General features: G+C 34.3%; 1 long non-coding RNA gene across 1 annotated transcript; it reads right to left on the reverse strand.

The window, feature by feature from the left end:
* Nucleotides 1-19,808: 19,808 nt before the first annotated feature.
* On the reverse strand, nt 19,809-23,562 carry LOC128808217 (uncharacterized). The gene is made up of 3 exons (XR_008437407.1): nt 23,376-23,562; nt 20,694-20,776; nt 19,809-19,895 (listed from the first exon to the last, which is right to left on the reverse strand). It is a non-coding gene; the product is annotated as an uncharacterized LOC128808217 (long non-coding RNA).
* Between the last annotated feature and the right edge of the window lie 1,347 nt (nt 23,563-24,909).

Below are 24,909 nucleotides of genomic sequence, written 5' to 3' on the forward strand. Positions count from 1 at the left end.
GAAGATAGAGATGGATGAAGAAAAATTCAAATGAAATTTACAAAATTTACAATGAAAAGGAAAAGAAAGTGCTACTTCTAAAGATTTTAACCCCAAGGACACCAGTAACTTTGTTAATCTCTCCCATTTATTTTTGTAGGAAAATATTTCCATATTCTCTTCTAGGTTTAACTTAAGGAAAGGAATCTGAAGATATATGTATATTTGATATACTACTTCTCCCAGAGTCCTGACAGTATTGGCTGATGTAGTTGTCAAGCCACTCTCCTTAATGTTTGAAAGTTATCGCAGTCAGGTCAAGTCCCAGATGTCTGGACAAAATAGAAATATCACATCCCATTTTTATTAAAAAAAAAAAAAAAATGGAAAGGAGTATTTTGGGAATTATCAACTTGTCAGCCTCACCACTGTGCCTGGGACAATCACAAAACAGATCCTGCTGGAAGCTTTGCTGAGACACATGGATAACAGGGAGGTAATTTGTGACAGCCAGAATGGCTCCACCAAGGCAAATTCTGTGTCAACAGCTTAGTGGCCTTCTCTGGCAGAGTGATTGCATCAGTGGGCAAGGGAATGTCTACAGATTAAATTTATTTGGAATTCTGTAAGGCCTTTGACCTGGTCCCCACAACATCCTTCTCTCTAAATTGGAGAGAAATGGATTCAATGGGTGACTGTTCAGTGGATAAAGAATTGCTTGAATGATCACATCAAGAGTGTAGGGATCAGTGGCTCAATAACCAAATGGAGATCAATCATGAGTGACATTCCTCATGACAGGATTATTTTGTTTTGGGACCCGTACTGTTTAAGACTGTCATGAATGGCATAGATGAAAGAACTGAGTGCACCCTCAGCAAGTTTAAAGATGACACCAAGCTGAGTTGTGCAGTTGACACACCTGAAGGAGGGGATGCCATCCAGAGGGATCTGGACAAGACTGACAGATGGACCCATGGGAATCTCATAGACTTCAACCTAACCAAGTGCAAGGTACTGCACCTGTTTTGGGGAGCCTTCTAACCAGACTCTTCTATGATTCTGCAATTCTCTGATTTATATTATACAGATAAATATAAATTATCCAATATACAGATTTAAGGAAACAGCAGAAGAAATTTGGTACTACAAGTACATTCAAACAAACAATACACCTACATATACATATTAATTTTTGTATCCTGTAACAAATTTTTCATCTGAATTTACGCATTTAATTGTTCTGAGTTGATCTATCTTAATTAAATGAAGTCTTTACAGTATAGCTAAAGGCAGTATAGAGAAGTATGATTGATCTAGCACTCACACTGTGCTGAAATGTCCATCTTCTGTATAGACCTTCAAAATAAAAAATTAACAGGGAATAGTGGCAATCTTTAGGTTCACTGTCCTCATGCTGGAACAAATTCTGTGGTGTATCATGTTGGCTAGGTTCTTTCATTAGAAAGAACATACGTCTGACCCTGGTATTATTACTTTTTCTTTCAACTTTTTTTTTTTTTTCCCTGAATGACAGCATTTAACATCAAGGGAAAACAAGTGTCTCCTCTTTCTATACACAAATGCAACAGCTCTTGTCAGTACTAGGTCATCTGCAAGCTCACTTTTTCTCCTGCTGTTGATGCTAAATAAGTGCAAGGGCTCTGAGATAGATTGGTGATATTGCTGCTAGCAACTGGAATCAAAGCCTCCTGGGTGCAAATTTACAGCAGTACCTCCTGGTCTTCCTGAAATATATTTGAAAATGTTTTCACCATGACTAAACAAGTCAAACTCATAATCTCAGTGTGTTTGTTGCTCATGGAGTGTACTGTCTAACTACCAGGAGTGGGAATTGTCTGCATTTCAGACCTTTCATTTTTTATCAGCTTTCACATCTGCCACTTCTTTTGTATCATATGCCAAATATGACATAAGAATGAGGGTAAAGTCCTAGGGCAATCTCATCTAACAAACTTTCTTGCACTCTCTGATGAAAAAGAAAGCAAGCAAAGCAAAAAGTCAACTTTCAAACTGTGTGTATTGTTTTACTATATAATTTTAATGACCAGGATAGAAAGGGAAATCACAAGACGGAGACAAAAGTGTGGTTGATAAAGTATAAATTGGTGTCAGCTATAAGATTTGTAATGAATCACTGCATTTGATTCTAATACTAGCTGTTGTCATTTATGCACATAACTAATCCCCAGATTATATCAAGACTTTTATGAAATATTAAATCTAAAAAGGTATCAACTGAAAATCAAAAGAAAGTATCCCTGCTCCCAAAAGAACTACAGCAAATAATTTTAGGCAGAGGCCCATGATCACAAAATTTAGTACAGTGTAAGTGGCAATAACTTTAATATTAGAGGATGTTTAAAACCAAGGTAGGGAGCTAGAGGTGTAGGAAAAAAATTCTCAAAGGAGAAAGGGCTATTGAATAGAACCAAGCAGTTATTTGTCTAATATTTATATCAGTTTCTCATTTTCTTCTTCTGTTTGACAATAAAACAAACTCAAGATACCTCAGTTATGCCCTAATTTTTTTTTTCAAAATGCTTTTCAGAGTTTTTAAGAAAGGAAAGTTTAAATATTAACATTTTATTCCGCTCTTAACATTCAAGTTGAGAAGATTAAAGGGTGAATGGAACACGTTTATTACATCCTATAAGTGTCACTGAAAACATAAGAAAAAAAAAAAAAAATTGGGCATACTCCAGGGTTTTCCCAGATATTAATGTAAAAAGACACTCACACTCCCTGTCTTCCAAACAGTCTAAACTTGAAGAAAAGCCAAGAAATTAATTACGGTAATGCTGAATCTATTTCAAACCTCTGCATCTATGGTGCTTGTTTATGTCAAACCCAGGACAGGGACTACTTTAGAACTTAACAACTTACTGAATGAAGGTTCCTGTTTTCTTGTCCTTTTTTTTTTTTTTTTTTTTTTTTTGAGATTGTACTCCAAAACACTGAATTCAGTGTTTTTCTGGGGTTGTAGGAAGACTGGAAGCCAAATCATACTTTCAGTGGTATCAGAGTATGCAACTCCCAGCAGGGCTTATGAAATGTCATTCCTAATTGATATTGAAAAAAGCTTACATTATTCCACATTAAAATTGAGGTTATTTCATAGGATTGCCATAGAAAATTATTTTAATTACACAGTGATGCATGTTAATTTTTCCATATCACCACCCAATAAATTCTGCAATTAACCCATATCATTGCTCTAACATCATGTGCTTTGGGGAAATCTTTTCAATTAGAAACTCAACACCAGGAGTAGAGAATTGGAAGGTGTGCCTAAAACTGGATTTACTTTGCTTGTTTTCCCTTAACGTTAAAATAGGCTTTTGAAAAAAAAGCATTTTTTTTCTTTACATTTTTTCTGATGGGTTTTTTCTCTCCTTCCAGTGGAATTAATTAATTGCACAGGATGCACAGGAATCAAAGAATATTTGTGCATTTATTAAAATGAGAGATATAATTTAGAATAGTCATAAATGAGAGGTAACTAATTTAACCATCATCATAAATTGAACAAAGAATTTTTTCTGGTCCATTTAATTCTTTAATTTTATTTACAAGGACCTCAAAGTGAATTTTTCACTAGAATTTTCACTAGAGAAAAATAAAACAAAACAAACAAAAAAGAAAAACCAGAAAAACCCCAATGACAATGACAGCAACTACCAAACAATATTTAATCTCTAAAATGTATGTAATTTCCATTTGTAAATTACCACAGTTAAACACAAGGTGCTTATCATAATTAGGCTGTCAACTGAACTTTCTCTCTAGAGAGAGAAATAGGATATGTTTTCTATTCTAAAGAGCTCAGCACATGAGAGGACAGATTAGGTGTTTGTGACTTTAATTTATTTACTTTGGTGTGGTTTTGTTCCAGGTTTTTTGTTTGTCTTTGCCTTTGTGTTTGTTTTTGTGTTGTTGGTTTTGGTTTTATTTTTTTATTTTGTTTTGATTTTTCTTTTTTATTCTTTGTTTACCTATGTTTTGCTTTTACAGCTATTTTTACAGTTTTAATAGCACTGACCCAGAAACTGTTGTTCGAAGTCTGCATTTTACATTAGTGTGTTTCCTCATCCTAGTCTGGGTTTGGTTTTCTATAAAATTAGAATTGTGGTTCTCAATATACTTTTACAGTCTTGGTACAGTTTTTCCTTTCACATTCCATTTTCATGTTCTCACGCTGAAGGATACAAGGAGATGTCATTGATCGCAAAGGGCTAAAACATATGCCCAAGGTTTGGAAAACTTGGCTCCAGAAATTCTGTAAACTGGCTCTAGAGTGATTGTGGCAGCTTCATTCAGGTACACTGCTAGAACAGCAGTCAATGGAGCCTTTACACTCTGGGTATCAGGGCAAAAGAGCTGTACAGAATTTTATAATGGTCCTTTGCAATACTCCCTTACTGTGACAGTTCTTGATATAGGGAATTCCCAGGACACAATACATTGGCAGTAAAATAATCTTCATTACTCTTCAATGCACTTATATTAATGGCTATTAAAAGTTTAATTAGACTTTAGAGAATACTATTCAGCCCATTAAAATAATAAATGAATTCTGGCATTAAACAAACTTGGACAATAGTAATTAGTTTATGAAACAGAAATATATTTCTTTTGCCAAATGATATGACAATCTCTGGGGAAAAGGCTCATGATCTTGTCTTGGATACAGGATTTCTCATTAGTCAGGAAATTACGTCAAGTTTTTGGGAAAAGCTCCTAAGACTCAAGATCGAGTCTAGTTTCCTTTCACATTTGTGTAGCACCAATGTGGAAAAGTGAACTGTTTATAGAATACTGTTGACTTTTTGAAATTCTGTGAGAGAAATTAAATCATCTGCCCTCACTATTCCCAGAGCAAGGTGTCTATTTCAGAACCAGACATGCCTTGATGACAAGAATTTTAAGAATTTGAAGTTATGAACTTCGCAATACCAAGGGCTCAGGTACCTACAGCGTGTAGACTTTTTAGCTAAAATTTAATTTATAAAAAAGTATTCTGTCTTCTGTAGAGGTCATGCTGGTCCTTGCATGTCACTTGTACCATGTACATTTTTATATCCCTGGCTCCAGGAACACTTCACAAAGAAATAAATCTGAAGGAAGAATATGTGTCTAGTTTGAAAAACATTCTAACAATAGGAGGTCAAAATCTTTATTTGAGGTACTGTTAATAGATTTAGGTATATTATGAAGACACAAATTGCAACACAATGTCACCTCCATATTGCTTATGAGGGTGGAATTCCAATTTTTAACAAAATTGTCACAGGTCACAAAACTACAAATGCCAACCCATATAAATGGTTAATATCAGCTGGGGATAATTTCCATTTGTTTAGCACATTTAAGAATAGTAAAAAAAAACTCCTAAACTCTAGAAAAATATTTTATAATGTACTTTAAAATGTTGCAAATAATTATCTCTTTACTAACAATATCAAGAGTGTCACTATAATTTTTTTTCTGGTAAATGAAAAATAGATGTCAATACATATTTTTGTTCAGTACAGACTTTAATTACTTTGCTTTCTTGTTGTTTGCATTGCTATGCAAAATCCAATGACCTTTATGTTACATTAGAATATCAGAAAAAAATGGAGAGACATTTCAGTCTTGAGGTGAAAAATGCTATTTGTTTTTCATGTTCCAGTCTGCTGTTAGGACTTAAATCCCACATGGATGCATTTTAAACTCAGATCCAAGAGAAAACATGCTTATTTCTTCTCTCTCTGTAGGGATACAAATGAGTCAGAAAAATCAGTATTCATGATCATACATAAAAAGATCCTTCAGGTTTTTAGTCCTCCTTTTTTGCCCCTTGAAATTTTAGACAAACCATCCTGATGCATTTTTTCAGCACTTTCTTAGGAACATACTTAATGTTTAAATGACCTTGTATTTTTTTCTCCTTTTTATTTTACATTTTGTATTAAAATTATAATCTATTAATTGGTATGCTAGCAGGAAGAAGCAGAGATTTTTTTTCTTTTAAAATTTTAATGACTATTGTAAACTATGGAGAGGAGCTTTTCTATAGACCACTTTCCTCATTTATAAAGAGTGGGCTGTTTTCTAGCCCAGTGATGAGTTTTGGAATATAGACAGTGGCAAGAAACTGCAGTGGCCAATCACTAAGGAGTTCAATATGTACTTGCGTTCCAATGTAAAAATCCTGGTTTCTGTTAAACTCAGGTGCTTAAAAAACCCTATTAATCTGAAGTTATTATCAGTGAGTTTAGCTTACATATCTATTTTTTTCTAGCCTTTCCCAGTACACAGCTACATTCTCCCCTGCAGTATGTAGGAAGCCATCTGAATTAATGCTTCTGCAGTTTAGAAAACCTCTTGTGCTACATAATTTTGCTGGATGAAAAAAGATGGAATTAGATCTCTTTTGGCAGCCTCAGTGCAACCACTCACATATTAGCTGTCCTGCTGTTCCCTCTCTGAAAAACCATTGTGTCTCTATCATTGTATACTTCAGTCTTGGCAAAACTGCATTGCCACAGTGTGATTTCCATGGGCTTTATTTTAAACAGAATTATTTATGCTATTCTTACAGAATCTAAATCATCATGAGAACCTCCAGAGTGAAGGTTAATTCTGTTGCCAGCAGCTGTAGCTTCGCCCTCCGAAGCTGAATCTGGCAGTGGCAGCAATTACTGGCCATTCCTGTTCCGATAAATTTGTGTTTTCTCTTTGATCAAATATGTCAAGCTTTTAATTCTGCATAATCATTGATCGCATGAAGTGCCAGACCATCTTGTTTTATCATCATTCACATCTGCTGCTATTTTCCAGTCACACAGGTAAAATGCATTGACCTAGAATGTGCTGTTTTAACCTCAGCACCCTATTGTGAATGAATGCCAAATGTGTCTGAAATACTATTCCCAAATTCTTGTAATTTCAAGAGATGGCATACTAGATGAAATAATTGAAAATAAAATAAAAAAAAAACCAAACCAAAAAAAAAAAAAACCAAAAAACAAAAAACAAACAAAAAAAAAAAAAAAAAAAAAAAAAAAAAAAAACAAAAAACAAACAAACAAACAAACGAACCAAAAAAACCCAAAAAAAACCCCCAAAAACAAACCAAAAAAACCTACTGTAACTGTCCCAAAGGTAAAGTGCCAGAAACTAAAATAAGATGGAGAAGTTGTATCATAGGGAGGAACACAAGGCCTTTGATCTTTAAGAATCCTGTGGGTCATGCAGAATACCTGTTAAATTTGTTACACACTAGAGATCTTCTAGAATAACTGGAACATCTTACTCTAATGATAAGTAAAAAGTAATAGGTCAAACTGCAAATATCTTTTTTCGTTTAGTTTGTGCCAAATTTGGGCAGAAAGTCAAAATTTTAAAAATAATGCATGATGCTAATAATAGACCATTAAAAATGCCCAGTACCTCACATTTCTGATACTTATGAAGTTTTGATTTATATATTATTTTCAGCTCAAATTTCTAAACAAAAAAAAAGCTTGTGTGCAAATTGACCTTTTCATTTTGAAAAATGCATAAATGAGACTATTTCAGAACTGTTTATTTTTTCTCCTCTCTCCACAGTGAATAAATTAATGTAACAAGAACATTTCTTCTTAACTTTGTTTTATGAGAACTGTCTTTTCTATTCTTTCAAGAAATTTTATAATTCATCAAATATAATATCCAGGTAACATCACAAAATGCTCTGATAAAACGGAGCCATTTGCTACCCATGATCTCCCTACATACATCAATTTTAAGCATTTACTAATTCAGAAAATAGGAAGCTCCAAGAACAGCACCATGCTTCCTATTTTCTGAATAGGAAAATCCTGCTTAGTTAAATCCTATATTTTTTACAGACGTGAACATTTTCCATTCTTAATATGCCACAGTATGCTTTCAGCTCTTCAAGCTAAAAGTGCTAAAACAAGGTCAGGTTATATGGTGGGGGTTATATTTGCTCTGAATTGTATAAATTCAATTTTTGCATTATACACTCTCAGATTTTTGCACCTTGAAACCATAACTTAGAAACACAATTTTAGACATGAAGCGGCAAAATGTCATGAGGCTTTACATGTCATATATTCACACAAGAGAGGAAAATTATTAAGCTCAACTCTAGACAGGGTGGTATATATCTTTTGACCACATCCAGTAATGTATACTTCATTTTATAGTAACTTCTAAGACTGTTGTACAAATTTAGCTGTAGATTTGCTCTTTAACAAGCACTATTTACTATAAACTATGACAAGTTTAGAAGTTCAGCCATTTTTCAACAGTCTGAGTGATAAAACATGGTAATATTTTTGAGATGGAAGTTAGCACTGCAAAAGTTCTAATACAAAAAGGAGGTTTTTTTTCAATGGCAAAACCAGAAATGACTAGGAAATACATTTATGACTGGATAGAAATTAACAAAGAACATTTACAAACAGGTGGTAATAAGAAGAAAATTTTAATAGATTTGAAAGTATTCAAAACAGTGTTCTTTGTTGGTTTTGTTATGGGGTTTCTTTTGTTTGTTTCTTTCTTTGTTTGATTTATTTTAGCTTGCTTTTTTTTCTGCTTTGATCAATCCCCCATTCACACTCACACTTGTTCTTATACACTCCAGTAGAAAAAGGATATTTGAGTTCCCTTCTTCTGGTTAAGCTGCACAGAAGGAGCAATTCTGTTAAAAGTAGCAGTGCAAAGCAGAAAAAGATATAGCATTGACAGTACATATACAGATAATTCTCACTTAGATTATTTTTTTTCATCTCTATTAGTAATGACCCTTCTTTTGGTCTGAATTATTTTTGGTAAACCCCTACATTTCAGAATTTAATTATTAGGTAATGCAAGGAATGATATTTAGCCATTCCAAATTGTCATCATTTTGGGAAGCATCTAATAATTTTGCTTGCTTGCAGGAGCTATCTAGCTTTTTGCCATTTCACTGTCTGCTGTAAATACTTTTCAAAACATTTTGTATTCTCCCCTATTCTCAGTAGAGGCCATAACTAGACTTTAAAAATCCATGTTAGTACCATACTGTGGCCATGCACTTTTCACAGTGTAGCAATAGTTCAAACTACAAGGATGTTCAAACCACAATGTGTATATATATTTTTTTATAAGGATAGCTAACATAATGTCTTGGTTTTCTCTGTGGGATTATGGACATCCAGAGAGTAAACAGTTATGTCACAGGAGTTTGACAGGAATTCGACAGAAGTTTGACAGAAGTCCTTTTTACATACATTGGAGATGAACAGACACACACACATATCATTCAGTTCATCTTAGGGTAGACAGAAAGAAATGCCAGAGAAATCATATCCTATGAGTACACTTCCATTCACTTAAAAATGGAACATATAAGAGTGTAGCTCAGTATAGATATCCAGATTGTAGACACAAACATCAGCCAAGACAATTTCCACCCTTACCGTGTTTCTCATTTTAGTACGTAAATGGAGGCATCCCAGGGCAGGCCAATCTTAGAAATTAAACCCATATATAAAACTTTCATTATCAGATATTAAAAGTAGTGACAGTGTTTCATTATAAGGAATTAAAAATAGCAAAATGTGTGTGTTGGAAAGTCTTTGAAAATATATAAATATTGTTCAGCACTTTGAGGTTTTGTGGGTTTGGGGTTTTTTTGGAGTTAAAAGTAAATCCACAAATTAACAAAAATTTAACTGCGTTATTCAGGTTTATCAAATAATTTCCATCATACCTCTAATGAAAGATTAAAAAATACTTAATGTCTAATTAATGCTTTTTCTGACAAAATTTGTTAAATTGAAAATCATACATCTCATGGCTTTATTACAAACTAACACTGACATTTCTGTTGCCTCTCTGCTCTAGAACTAAATCTGTATTTTTATTTAAGAATGAGATGATGACATGTATTATGGAATATGTTAAAATTAGTTTAATAAACACCTATTTTCCTTTAAAAACTACTGCCACCTTTTATCTAAACATAAACTCTCAGTGAAAAAACTGTTCAGAATATTTTAGCTACAAAGTTCTTTTCCAGGGAATTTAAGCTAAATTATAAATTATAACATTTACCTCAGTGCACTAGTTACAAAATCACACATAAAACTGCAATGAACTTCATTAAGAATATGCTTATTCTTACTAGCTTTCATTAGCTTTAACAGTACATGACATACATGCATATAAACATCTTGTGCACTCAGTTATTTGTTCAGCACTAAGATGAATCATAGAGAAATATGATAATTATAGCAATATCTTCCCAATTCATATATTAAAAAAATGCTAACATACAAGCCTTTTTATTTCATTCTTAACTCAAAGACTTTTTTAAACAGAGAATGAAACTTCATCTACAGCGAAACAAGACATTTCCTCCTAAACTTGTCTCAAAACCAAGACAGTGTGGCAAATGCAAGAGCCAGAGATGGTCTAGGGTATGTTATCCTGTTGCCATATCACTTCTGCTGAGGTGAGATTGTCACCACCAAATTAAAACGGGGCTATTTACTCACAAAGATTTAGAGGATTTACCCACTGATTTCTTTTAAGAAACGGATCTGCATATCAGGAGTTCACATACACTCTCATTTGCAGCCTGAGGGTTCAGTTGTACTGCACTGCTTGTCTATGTGAGGCACATCATGGAAAGCAAAGCTGGAAGTGTGCCGTACAGCTAATTTCTCACGTGTGCACAAATACAGCTTTCCCGAGGGATAAATTTCTTACCTTCAAAGGAGGAAATTGTGCTTCTGATTGCTGCAGATGTGCTCTCAGAAAATTTGGACACCATAAACTCAGACCTAACTCAACTGTGCCCTGTCTGCAGTGCACTGAATCACAGGGTGGAGAGAAAATTTCCTTCTAGCATTATTACTCAAAAAATCCAAGATCCTCACAAGGACAATATTTTTAGAACTGCTTCCTAGAACATGTGGACTGTGAGCAGGGCCCAAAAGAGGAGCTGATGTTGCAGACTACAACAATCTGTCACCAGCAGAGGCCAGCAGCACCAAACTACTGCCCTATCCAGGAGCAAGGGATAAACAGGAAAAGAGCTGTGGCTCCTGTAGGTAACTCTTGGAGGGAGCAGTAGTCAAAATGAGATTTGCAGGGCAGTGAGGTCACCACGGAGGGAGATTAGCAGTTTCAAAGGCATCGTACAAGTGAATACATACATAGTGCATACATACAAGAAGAAAAGACTTTGAAGGAAGATACCAAAGTTTCACAAGCACTTGGCTGCCACTTTGCAAGAAAAACCAATGTTTTAATGGGTAGGTGTAGAGCAATCAGCTGAAAAGGCTTTGACTACTTCACTTGAAACCATTGCAGCTTCCCTGTCAGAATATTTAGCAGTAAACCATAATGCACAACATCATGAAATTCAATGTAACACTTGCTGAAGGCATTACTATTCATAAGAGCTGATATTGTAGAGGTAAGGGACACATAAATAAACTACCTGCTACCTGGGAAAACTACAAGTTCTTTTGTAATCATTAAGTCTTACAAATAAGATTTATGTAGTGTTTAACAAAAAATATTTTTCAGAGCAAAGGGAAGACCTCATACATAAGAAAATTAGGATTTGCTCTTAGTCCAAATACAGTTTAACAATCTATTAATGCAAGATATTTGATTAATCTAGAAAAGCCCTTCACGGGTAATATCAAACATTCTTATTCACACTTCCTAATTAAAATCTTAATGAAAGATAAATAAAGTTAAGGCTACCAGGGAGATTTTCTGCCATGCCAGGATATTAAATACCAGTGGAATAATTTTTTTGCTAAATGAAACTGAAAGTGGACAGGTTTTTGCAACATATAACTTCTTCCTCCTTGTCAAAACTTCATACACTCATAAAAGCCATGCACTTGTTTTTAAAGGTTGTTGAATATGGGACACTATATTTGTCTGATTCTGATCCTTTACTTTGTGACAAGAACATCATAATTAATACTGTTGTTGGTGAACTAGCACTGAGAAATAGGTAGAATGGGATTTAAAATTAAGTAACAGATAAAAGAAGTGAATGTGTTCTTTAATCTTTCAGGTGGTTATATCAATTACACTTTTGATATAGGTATTTTTTGATATGCATTATGGATAACATTAGTATTATAATTGTGGGGAAATATTCATTGTAAGATAAAGAAAGCAATAAAGCAGCACTTATTCTGGTTCTGTTGCAAGTGGCCCTTCTTCAACTCGATCTAAATAGGAATAATCTAGAAAGAGTTCAAGCTCTCTAGGAAAAGGAAAAACAAAAGTTGTTATTATTGATACTACTGTGGTGTGAGGTTTTTTTCTCACATTGCAAATAAAATCTTTAAATTTGCATGTGTTTTAACCTATCTCTGACTTTACACTGAAGGATAACTCTAGACTTCACAATTATAACTGGATATTTGTTCTTTCAAGCCTTTGAATGTGATACTGGAAACACCATTTCTTATTTATGAAATCTATTTCTTAATGAAATCTTTTTTCTATGTGTGTTTAGCTATAGACAGCTCCATACTTCTTCGCCATGTCAAGTCAAGAAGAAAACAAAACAAAACAAAACCAGAAGAAGTCTAAAAACAACAAAAGGGGGGAAAACCCCAAAAAAACCCCAGGACAGTTAAATAATTTAAAAATATTTATAAAGTTCCTGGTGAATGGAGAATGATATATGAGGACCAATCTAGATTTCCACTGGGGCGACAAAACCGGTATCAAATATTGAGAAGACAATTCACAAAGAACTACTAAAGACACTGCATGAAAATGCACCTCAAAGGCCAGGTAAAACCTTGTTTGAGTGCTGCTCTTCTTTCAATGTACGTATTTGGATCTATCTTGTAATTGTAAAATTTTCCACACCATACCACATAGTTTTATAGTTATCTGATGAAAGATTTAATGGATAAGTCTATTGTTTATCTATGCTATAGCTTTCAAAATGTGATCAGAAAGCCTTTGTTCCATCAAAGATAAAATAATAAAACTAATATCCCAGTGGTAAAATTGACTAGTAAAACTACACAGAGCTTATCTGATTGAAGAAAATGTCTCATTTTCAGTTCAGTAGAGAACTGACTCTAAACTGATGGAATTTAAATTTCCTTATGCCTCTTTTACACTGAATAACAGAAGATAAACCCATCTTTGTAGAGGAAAATGCTTAAATCCTACTCTTTTCCATGACCATGGAGGTGGAGTTACCTATCCCCAGTCATTCAGTCATCAGAACTGCCCTGAACTTTATTTCACATGTTTCCTTTGTTGCAAAAGGGAACCATTGAGTCCCTAGATTCTGCTACAGCTTGCTCAGTAGTTGTCACTGTGCTCCAGATGCAGAAGTGTGGTTAAGAATCAAGAAATTCTAGGTAAAGTCAGTTTTCAATTTTTTGGATGCAAGCTAAAGAATCATCTCCCCACAGCTAGATAAAAATATCCTGATTGCAATTCCATGAAATTATTGGGTGAAAAATATTAAGGCTGCACTAGAAACCATAGAGATAACAGGTATATATTTTAACCCCATATCTTTTGATATATAGTCACAATGCTAACCCACTATCTCACTTGCAACAGGGGCAAATCCATTAGTTGGAAATAGGAAGCTACATTAAAAAGGTTGAAAATTTCATGGAAGCAATATTTATATCACAAAAATACATAAAATAAATTTAGTAGAGCAATAACAACACCCTTCAACACTAGATTTGAGGACTTCAAGAGCCAAAGAAGTATCTTACTTTAGTAAAATTGAATTATATGTAATGTAATAACAACATTCTTTAAATATAGATATTATTCTTAATTTCAAGATATGTTCACTAGCATGTAACTTTTTTTGCCAAATAATTAAAACTGCTTCTTAAGATGTTCTATAATGAGTAGTGACATGCTAATGCTGCACAGTTAAAATAGATTATTTTAAAATTGAATCTAAATGTACTGTAATTCACATTCATTAAAAGAATAGACATTTTTCAAGTCTAAATTAAACTATTCTATAAAAATCAATTCACTGTACAGCAGTAACATAATACAGACCTGCAGTTAAAATTCAATCATTTAAATGGGAGAAACACTAATCCAGCAGTAATAACTCTGTTGACACAACAACATTTATTCAAATTTAAGAAAATAAAATACCCACATCTGCGAGACAGTCCAGAGTATCTTTAGACTCAGTAATTGTTTATTAGCCATGAATAGACAGATTATTTTATAGACAGCAAATTTGAAGCATACATTTAGAATTGGAGAAAAATTATTACTTGGAGAAACACTTTTAACTTCCATCTATAGATTTTGGTCCCAGTATCAGATATTTGACATAAAATTAATGGTTTTGTGTAAATTTATTAGCTTAATGAATAGCATCAGATGATCTACAGATATAATTGCATATGAGTTTGTAATTACTGTTATACTTTTCCTGAAAATATAAGCTGATACATGCTATTTGCAGAGTTTCAGTTTAGGAGTTTTCTTCAGGTATGTTTGATTGATGAAGAGGAGTTGCAGAAGCGATTTTTTTTTCCTTTTTAATGCTAAACTTTAAGCATCAGAAAGCATAATTTACAAAATTGACAATTTAACGTATTACTTAAACATTAAATAAAATAACTGAAATCCACCTTTTATTAAGAGTAACACCATCTCCCATTGTGGAGCTTGTATTCTTGCATTCAGTTTTATATATCAATCTGAAACCAGATATTTCCCATTCAAAATGTGGTGAATATGATCATGATTTTGACTTTAACTGGCTTATCTCTTCCTTCTGAAAAAATTCAAAATGGATTGTTTGAACTATAATAAACATTACTAAGTCTGTTCCTACAGTATTACATTTTTTCAGTTTTCATGCACAAAATAAAGACAGAAAGAAAGAAAGAAAGAAAGAAAGAAAGAAAGAAAGAAGAAAGAAAGAAAGAAAGAAAGAAAGAAAGAAAGAAAGAAAGAAAGAAGAAAGAAAGAAAGAAGAAAGAAAGAAAGAAAGAAAGAAGAAAGAAAGAAGAGAAAGAAGAAAAGAAGAAGAAAGAAAGAAAGAAAGAAAGAAAGAAAGAAAGAAAGAAAGAAAGAAAGAAAGAAAGAAAGAAAGAAAGAAAGAAAGAAAGAAAGAAAGAAAGAAAGAAAGAAAGAAAGAAAGAAAGAAAGAAAGAAAGAAAGAAAGAAAGAAAGAAAGAAAGAAAGAAAGAAAGAAGAAAGAAAGAAGAAAGAAGAAAGAAAGAAAGAAAGAAAGAAAGAAAGAAAGAAAGAAAGAAAGAAAGAAAGAAAGAAAGAAAGAAAGAAAGAAAGAAAGAAAGAAAGAAAGAAAGAAAGAAAGAAAGAAAGAAAGAAAGAAGAAGAAAGAAAGAAAGAAGAAAGAAAGAAAGAAGAAAGAAAGAAAGAAAGAAAGAAAGAAAGAAAGAAAGAAAGAAAGAAAGAAAGAAAGAAGAAGAAAGAAAGAAGAAAGAAAGAAAGAAAGAAAGAAAGAAAGAAGAAAGAAAGAAAGAAAGAAAGAAAGAAAGAAAGGAAAGAAAGAAAGAAAGAAGAGAAAGAAAGAAAGAAAGAAAGAAAGAAAGAAAGAAAGAAAGAAAGAAAGAAGAAAGAAAGAAAGAAAGAAAGAAAGAAAGAAAGAAAGAAAGAAAGAAAGAAGAAAGAAAGAAAGAAAGAAAGAAAGAAAGAAAGAAGAAGAAAGAAAGAAAGAAAGAAAGAAAGAAAGAAAGAAAGAAAGAAAGAAAGAAAAGAAAGAAAGGCAGTCACACTGAAATCTGACACACTTCAAATTTTTTATGTGAACCAGATTAACTGCAGTGATGATTGAACTTCATACACTGGAGAAGTTGTAGAAGTCAACAATGTCAAGACATTTAGTAGTTTTAGTTTTCAAGACTGTGAATTAATGAATTAGGCTGCATAAGGCAGCAGAAATGTCCCAGCATTTGTTACATATGATGGATTTTTCTATTTTAAGTGTGTACTACATAAAGTTGCTTCAGCATCAAGTCCTTTTTGGACAAATGACATCCATAATTCTCAATAGCCATTGTCAAGTTCAGTTTCATCTGGATGGTACTGCACTTCAAAAGATTCCTGATACTTAGCTCATTCTGCAGTGCCACAACATTGAAAGACTGAAATCAAACTTTGCCAAATTTTGTTTCAGGCAGGCAGTTGAGTTTCTTATTACTTGTCAGAAAAAACTTAAAATTGTTACCAGGGCCACATTCCACCACATGAGAATGTGAGAAACATTACATTCTCTTACACTTTTAGATTCTAGTGGACTTATTTCCTACCTACATTTTAATATGTTAAGCTGTTGAGATAATTTTTCCAGGAAAACACCAGCGTGCCTTTGGTAGATAAGAGACAAACAAGGTTCAGCCCGATTAAAGACTTCACTGTGAACAGACAAGCACTCACAGTTTGATTCCATGCTACCTGCCATTATGACATTATGACAAGAAAACAGTTTGCTTCACACCTACTCAAACTCATGAAGACACACCAAGAAGAACACTTATGTCAAGAACACTTAAAGAGAAGCAGCCAACAAATTGTATCTCACTTGTGAAAAAGAATCAATATATTGCTTAAGGGCTTTGGGAACCAAAGAAACTATCTTTGGGTATATAGATTCTAACTATTAGAACAATCAGATCAAAACTCCTTGATGACTCTTAGGAATAAAAGGATTCAGATAAACAGGAATGAAAATTGCCTAATGATCAGTAAGAATGCCTCCATTAATGTGTGACATAGAGTATAGAACAGAAACTGAAATTGTGATGGCTGGCTGCTTATCTCATCTGCTGTTATCTCTACCAGATGCCCAGATAAATGATGATAGCACAGTTACTTGCACAGTGCAGGACAGCAGTTTAGAACTACAGTTTAACACATCTCATTCATCTGGAAATTATGTGTTTTCCTGATAGCAAAGTGGCCCAACAATCTCAAATATTTTCATTTATTTCTACAACAGCATTCTATAAATAGAATTTATATATTCATTTTTTATTCTATTCTATTTTATTCTATAAAATGAACTTTTCTTACAAAATATTCATGACAGGCTTGGTCACTGTTTATTTTTCAATGGATACAATTGTTTCATGGAAAGCATCTACAACTACTGGGACAAACCTGTAACTATGAAAACTCTGCCAGTGGCCAGAGTTACATGTTGACGTTAAAGCCGTCTAAGTTTGAAGCCAGTCTTATGCAAAAAAAATATGCATGAATTTATATACTGTAATTACCAACTCTTTCTCAATTGTAGACATGATTTTTTTTGTTGGAACTTAAGGTCACAACTGACATATCTGCTATCCTACTGCCTTGGTAGATTATCTGAAATTTATAAACTCAATTTGAGTCACATAGACTGTTAGAATTATAATATTTTCAACATGCAACACATGGTCTCATTTTTTTCAGAAGAAAAAATCTTATCAAAATCTTATATTTTCAGAAGGAGAGGTTTTATATACAGGCAGTGAAGAACATTCTGCCTTTAAGACAACAAAGAGGTTGAATGCTTGAATAAAACTTTGAAAAAGATTACTAACTTGTGAGGAAAAATTTGAAAATTCTTCTCTACAGACTTTCTACAAAGTTACAAGGTTACATGTCTTCCAGCAATTCAAAGAACACCTGCTGATTTACTGCATGGATGGAGAATGCATACAAAGCAAAATGTTAAATGTTAATGGATTACCATTTTCTTATCCTGAAAAATCACAATCATTACAAGACAAAGCCAAAAATAAACAGTAAAGATTTGAAATATACACAGACTGGCATCAAATACCTTAAAATACACATTTGTGAAACTATGAAAACCCAGAGGGACTATGGAAATAAGGTTTCAAAGGGTATTTCTTTGCACTTGTTTTGATTTCTCCTTGTTTCATTCCTCAGCAATAGGAAAGAAGGACGGGACAGCACTAAATTTTTCTCCCTCCTCCTGGTTCAGATCCCCAAAAATGTTTTCGCTTTTCACTATTAAATGGATTAATGTCACAGCTCTTGTCCTACAAACCATACTCTTCACACTGTACCATGAAATTAAAAAAAATATTTTTTAAATCCCTCAGAAGAACCTTTTATATGCTTCCAGCACTCTAAGTATTCTGTAGCTGCATTTGATCAGCAGGTAGTGGGAACAAAATTCAGTTGGAGCAGATCACAAAAAAGTTAATATCTTTGTTTAATCACCTAAGGAAATTATTATACCTCTGCAATCAGCCTTGTTGAGGCCATACCTCAAGTCCTGTGTTCAGTTCTGGGCCCCTCACTTCAAGAAAGACATTGATGTGCTGGACTGTATCCAGAGAAGGACAATGAGGTTGGTGAATTGTTGAATGTTGCTGTCGAGGTAGTCACAACACAAAGCAGAGACCACAAGCAGTCTCAGATGGCAACTCTTTATTAATGAAAATGGCTGACCTTTTATACACTTTCTAATTGTTTATACTTCTTCTACCCCAACTATTGGCCACAATAAATCAATATAACACCATTGGTGAAAAGTAATAGTGACTTCAGCTAACTTTCTAAAAATACTTCGTCCAGCTGTGAAGTTTTCTCCTTATCTTTCTTCAGTTCCTCTCTTCTCTTGGTCTCCTTGGTTACAGCCTTGGAGAGAGCTCCTTATCAGCTTCTTCTTGCTTCTCAGCTTCGTCTTGGTCCTTTAGCTAACAGGCCTGCTGTTAGACCCTTCCACAGTCGAAAGAGTAAGTCCTGTGAGGGGCACTGAGGGAGCTGAGGATGTTTAGACTGGAGAAAAGGACACATTATTGCTCTCTACAACTCCCTGAAAGGAAGCTGTAGCCAGGTGAAGTTGGCTTCTTCTCCCAGGCAACTAGTGACAGGACAAGAGAAAATGGCCTCCAGCATGCCAGGTGAAGTTCAGATTAGACATCAGGAAGAATTTTTTCACAGGAAGAGTTGTCAAGCATCGATATAGACTGCCTAGGGAGGTGGTAGAGTCACCATGACTATCAGTATTCGATAAACAGCCAGACATGGCACCTTTTGCTTGGTTTAGTTGACATGGTGGTGTTCAGTCAAAGGATGATTCTAAGGATAGGACTCTATCCTGCCTCTCAGTGTACCTAACATAAAAGGACTGTAATATCCAGGTTCTATCTTGTATATGTATGCAAAATTGCTCATCTCTTTAGTTTACAGAGACAGTCCAGTGCTTTTACTCGCCAGCTGTATTTTGGTATGTTGTTTTCTGCTATTCAGTGCAGAACATGGAGTGTGACAGGAACCTGACTCTAATCAGTATTCTCCTAGATAGAGAAAATGGAGATTAGACATATATATCCTGAAAAAGAGTTAGTTGTTATTCCTGATTTTAATCTTAAACCATAGGTCATTGCATTACTCGGCCTTATTAGCTGTCTAGCTGTTCACTGACTGTATAATTACTGAGTATTAGAATAAGATAAATTCTATTTTCTGTATGGTAACTTTGCCCAAAAGCATACAGAGTTGTTGCATTGGTACTTCTGAGTAGAGGATGTCACTCACTTGTTATTAGCTGAAAATTGAAGCAGAAGACTTTAAATGAGATATAGATCACTATATATGACTGTTTGTCACATGATTTGCAATTGAAAGTCATCTATACTGATGTAACAGATTTATAACATATGCTTGAGTTTTCAGTTTAGATATGAAATGTTTACATAGAAACACACAAATTTTATATTGAAGATAGTAACACATCTTACCTTTCTTTTTTTACAACCCACATATAAGATGGAGTAAAGGAAAGGAGTAATGACTAAATGGAAAAGAACTGGAAATGTTTATCCTTCCTTTTGTTCAGCAGGGTCAAAATCAGAATATCAACAAGATTTATGGTACTTCTGAAATAAATAAATAACATTTTGTGAAGTATAATCAGAGTAATTGAAACCTAAAGCTTGTTAATCTGCAGTGGTTTTCATCTTCAAAGCACTACAAACACAACAATTTCCTAACTATTTCCCAAAGCATGTAGTGTGCCCCATGAGAGGACTGATGAAATAGAGGCAGCAGGCAGAGAATGACCTCCAAATTGCTCTCTAGAGTCTCAGCTATCATTAGTCACAACAGAGTGTAGGTAACATTTTCAAAAATATCTCTGTGATTTAGGAGCTGCCAGGCTGGTAGATGAAAACTGGCAAAATTTCTCGAGCTTCTGAAGATGGTAACACCCCACAGTGATCTGTTTTCTTCCTCATTTCAGAATTAATTCCTCTAAAACAATCTCCGATGTTTGCTTCTGCATACATGAATCAAAATCCTAGATTTTCTAAAACTTTTTAGACACAAGAATATATAGATGTGTGTCCTCAAGGCATCGGTGTACATTGGGTGACCAAGTCTTGTTGCCTCCCATCATTCAGTCCCAAGTTCTCAAAGGTGTTTTGGCGAAAGAAAAAGAAAAGGGACTGCACTTAGGAACCTGAAGGAAATTATTGATTTAAAGAAGCTGACATTCAGTATTTTCAAACTTTTCAAGCTTATAAATTAGAATCTCAGAAAACTTTTCAAAGGTTTCCCTAAATAAATATTCTTTCTAGGAAACTAGTACGTACTAAGTAAATCTTTTTAGCATGAACAGGAATCTCAGAGCCTATACTGTTGCACAGTCCAAAATTATAAATTGTCTTAAAACCTACCAGGAACATGAGGATTTGAAAACTCTCTGGCTTTCTGATTCTTACAGTCGGAGAAGCAAGTACGAGGGCTTGTCCTTCTGCACCTGCCAAGGAGATGAGTTAATTCAGTGACCATTTGATTAAAAATGGGAACAGTTTTAGGAATGGGAACTAGAGTAATGTCTCATTTATGTTCCCTGCATTACTCATTATAGTTTCTTCCAAAGGGAGAATGAAAGTCAAGGCCAGGTCTAAGAGAAGAGACCTATCAGCTCAAACCTTCCAAGCCTGAAGGAGAGGACATCTCAACTTTCCTGACACAGCACTGTCCCTGCTGAGAGTTCAATGAGAGAAGTATAGCTTAGGTTCCTCTCAGGGCTTAGATGACATTTAAGAAACAGATCAAAACCAGTATACTCCTATAGAGTTGGTGTCCTTTTTTTTTCCACAGTATGTAATTTTAGATGTCTCTGAAATGTTCATGATGTCACCAAAGAAGTGGAGTCTTACACAGTGTTAGACTTCGGTGCCTATTCTTGTCTTCAGTTCCTTTAACTATTTAATCTCTGCTAAAGTATTTAACATTATGGTAATTAGGAAAGCATTTAAAAATGTTGTGACATTGTTTTTTCTCTCTATGTTTGCAAAAATGAAGTAACTACCACTTAGAAGACATTTTCATTTAGAAGACAGAAACAAGACATGATGTAGACCTGGAGGTTTGCTGAAGTGAATCAAGGGGGCATGATTTTCCTGATAAAAAGCACTTTTTCAGAAGTTTTCTTATTAAAGTTTGAGCTCCTGACATGGTTCTGACTGCAGTGATGCTTTCTTGCAAAGACATTTTGAAACATGAGTGAAAAACCTCTAAGGATACACCATAAAAATGAACCCAAAGATGACATTATTACATGAAGCTTTTATATCAGCTCTGTATGCTACAAATACATTATGGGAAAAGAGAAGTTATGAAACTGTAGAAGTGATAATCTCAGCCACTTAGAAATTGAAACAAGATTTTTTTTTAAAGTGTTGACTGGATTATAATACTTGTGAATTTATTAATTCTTAAACTCTATTTATTACATATTTAGTATTTGTTTTATGGGTTTTGAATATTTAGCATATAAACATTATTTTCTCTAAAACTCAATGTTAATAAAATAGTTTTTTATTTTGAAATTAAAACTGAGAGTCTCTTGAAATGTAATAATGTTGAAATCCACAGCTTAATGAAAACAACCAAATATTATAACAATAAATTTTCAGCATAAGCAACACTGGTTTTGCATAAAGAATTTGCTGCTCATAAAGTTAATTTTATAGAAGTAAATAATGTACCTTAAATTACAAAAGCAGTTAAACATTTTATAAACACTCACTTTGTTGATTCAAGTGCTTCACAGCAATTTTATCCTTTAGAACTTTTCACGTTTCTTTACCATTTTCTGAGAGATCATTTTGGGCTTGTTTGGCTTTAAATATCTACTTCTAAACATTTCTTTTTTCTCTTTCCTCTTAATAATTTGAATAGCTTCTGGTATTCAACAGCTTAGTGGTAGGAAAAAGAAAATACCTATGCATGTAGGAATTTTTATTCCTTTTCTGAAGATGAATATACATTCTGGAAGCAAGTAATGGACTAAGACATTTTACCTTCTTGATATATATTATGAATCAAGAGTCTCTGTATGTGACGCTGGGCATTAATTCACTTGAGGAATGTCTAAACATCCTTAAAACACTGAAAACAGCTGTCCTATCAACACACAGATGCAGGCAAGGTAGATATGAAGAACTGGGAATGAGATGTAAATCCATGCAATACTCTGTAGGGAGGCAGGAAAACCTCACCCCCTTGGGGCATATACATGTGTTTTATGTGCATCTTTTCAGCAAGGCTTAATAACTCAAGATCATGCTAAGTTGGCAACATGTCTTCTGGTTTGGAAATTATCCCATCCTTCAGGCTTAGAATACATCCAGAGTACACTCATTTCCACTTGGAAGTAACTGTGCAGCTGTACCTTACAGCTGAGATATGGGATACAAGGGCAGAAGGGAGATACTGCATTCCCTGGTTTGTCAGCAGCAGCTGTTTGGGTCACAGCAGTTGCCAGAAATCTAAAAGTTACTGTCAGTTTTCTCTCTGATTCTGTGTATCCTGCGTGGTTTTGACTGCTCAGGAAAATAATATTCCCTTTAGTCTTTCTGTTCTTTGGTTTTACTACATTCATAGATCCACAGAAAGGACCTTTTTTTTTTCCTGGGGCTGTTGTGGCCATCACATAGCCTGTAACTGATGTTAATCCCTGAAGCCTTTTAGCAGTGTCATAGAACCAGCCTGGTGTATCAGGCTTGACTGAACCAGGGTTTTTCAATTTACAGTGAAAAGAAGTGGAAACAAAAAAATGGGTTATCACATGAATTCTGTGTATTCTAAACAACAACCAAAACCAACTCACAATTTAAATAAAACAAAATTAAAAAAAAAAAAAAACAACAAAGCAGGACTAGGGTAGGCCAATCAGAAATTAAAAATGTATAAAAAAATCCAGAATGCAAACTCTATTCAATGGGGAAAAAAAAAAAAAAAAAAAAAGGTCTGAAATCTTGTCAAAAAACTCTAAAAATGTTCCTTTGAAGTAGTCAGAAGCTACAGGAGTCCATATTGGAAATCTTTTAGAAGGACAGACAGTCAACATGTCAGGATGGTGAGTGCATCAGTCAGCCTTAATAATCCCAGCCAGGCTCACCTGAGACCTCCATCCACAGCCTTGGGCTGGGAGCTGTATTTAAGCTCTGCCCTGGGTGCTTCCTCTCTCCCTAAGGTGCGGTGATCTGTCTTGCTTAGCTGTGCCTGCCTACAGGAACCTTGGGACTGGTGTTTGACCTGTGGCTGGCTTGACCCTGGTTCTGCCTGGTAGGTCCAATGCTCACAGTCCTGATTGTGACCTACGGACTGACCTCAGTCTTGTCTAGTCACTGTGCTACTGTCCTATGACCTGAGCTTTGGGTTGAGTCACCATCTCAGGTGTTGTCCTGGTTGAGTACTGTGAGATCAGGTTCTGGCTTCTGTTCCCTCCTGGCTATGCTATCCCCCTTGGCTTTGCAGCCCTCAGGGAGAAGCTGGTCCTTGCTGTTCCCTGAGAGGATAGATGTCCAAGTACTCAGTGGTCTCAGTGGTCAGTAAGACTTTGTCTTACTTTCTTATAGTGACTTTTTTGTTTTTATACCATAATTAACTTATGTAAGTTAAGTAAATAAGAGGTGTGTTTAGCAAAATGGAAGGCTGAATGCCTGAGATTTAGGTCTGTTGTAGTAGGAGTGAAAGTTATGTTTGTAAAGTGCTATAGAACCATACCAGGACTGAGCCCAGTCTTCTGCTGTTTCCCTGCAGAAAGCATTTCTGATATGTAATATAAGTATTTGATGTGTGCTCTTTACTTCAGCCAAGTTGAGATGATGAAGCAAAAAGCATGCAGAGTTTGAACTGCTTCTTAGTTATTTGTCAACAGACATTCTTGAAAGTAAAATGAAAGTTAAAATGCCTAAATCTATATGAGTCATATGAGTGATGCCAAAAGTATGTGCTAAAAATATCTCTAGGTATTGTGACACAGGAAAAATAGCTATTTGCTTGGGGGAGGTTCCATGGATTACTTCTGTATATACTAGAAAAGCTAGAAGACACTTGAATTCCTCATTTGAGTCTTATCATAGTACGAGAAAACCTTGGTAACTCTCAGAGGGTTTAAAGGTATAGCTTAGTTTTTTGGTTGTGGTAGTTTTGCTTTGGTTTATGTTTGTTTGGGTGGGTTTTTTTTGGGAGGGAACTTGGGGGATTTTTTATATTGCTTTTTGGAGTTTGTTTTTTTGTGTGTGTGGGGGGTGGTTTTTTTTGTTTGTTTGTTTGTTTTTTTGTTTTTTTTTTTTTGTTTTTTTGGATTTTTTTTGAGATCTTAGAGTAATAATGCTGTAGAATAGACTGATACCACTGGGTTCCCATACGCAACTTGGTATGGAAGAGAGTAGGAACCCCACACTGGTAGCTGTCTTCTCTATCTCAAACAACTGGATTTCAGTTTTTCAGCTACTCTCAGGTGTGCTCTCTAATGCATGAATGTGAAGAAATCCCTTTTGCTTCTTTTTACCTTAGTTCTTTGCTCATTTTTATAACAGAAAAGTCTGTTTCAATTTGGGACAGCAAAGCTTTGCTGCCAATTTTGATACTGAT

This window comes from Vidua macroura, chromosome 5, assembly GCF_024509145.1.
Source record: "Vidua macroura isolate BioBank_ID:100142 chromosome 5, ASM2450914v1, whole genome shotgun sequence".
Taxonomy (NCBI): domain Eukaryota; kingdom Metazoa; phylum Chordata; class Aves; order Passeriformes; family Viduidae; genus Vidua; species Vidua macroura.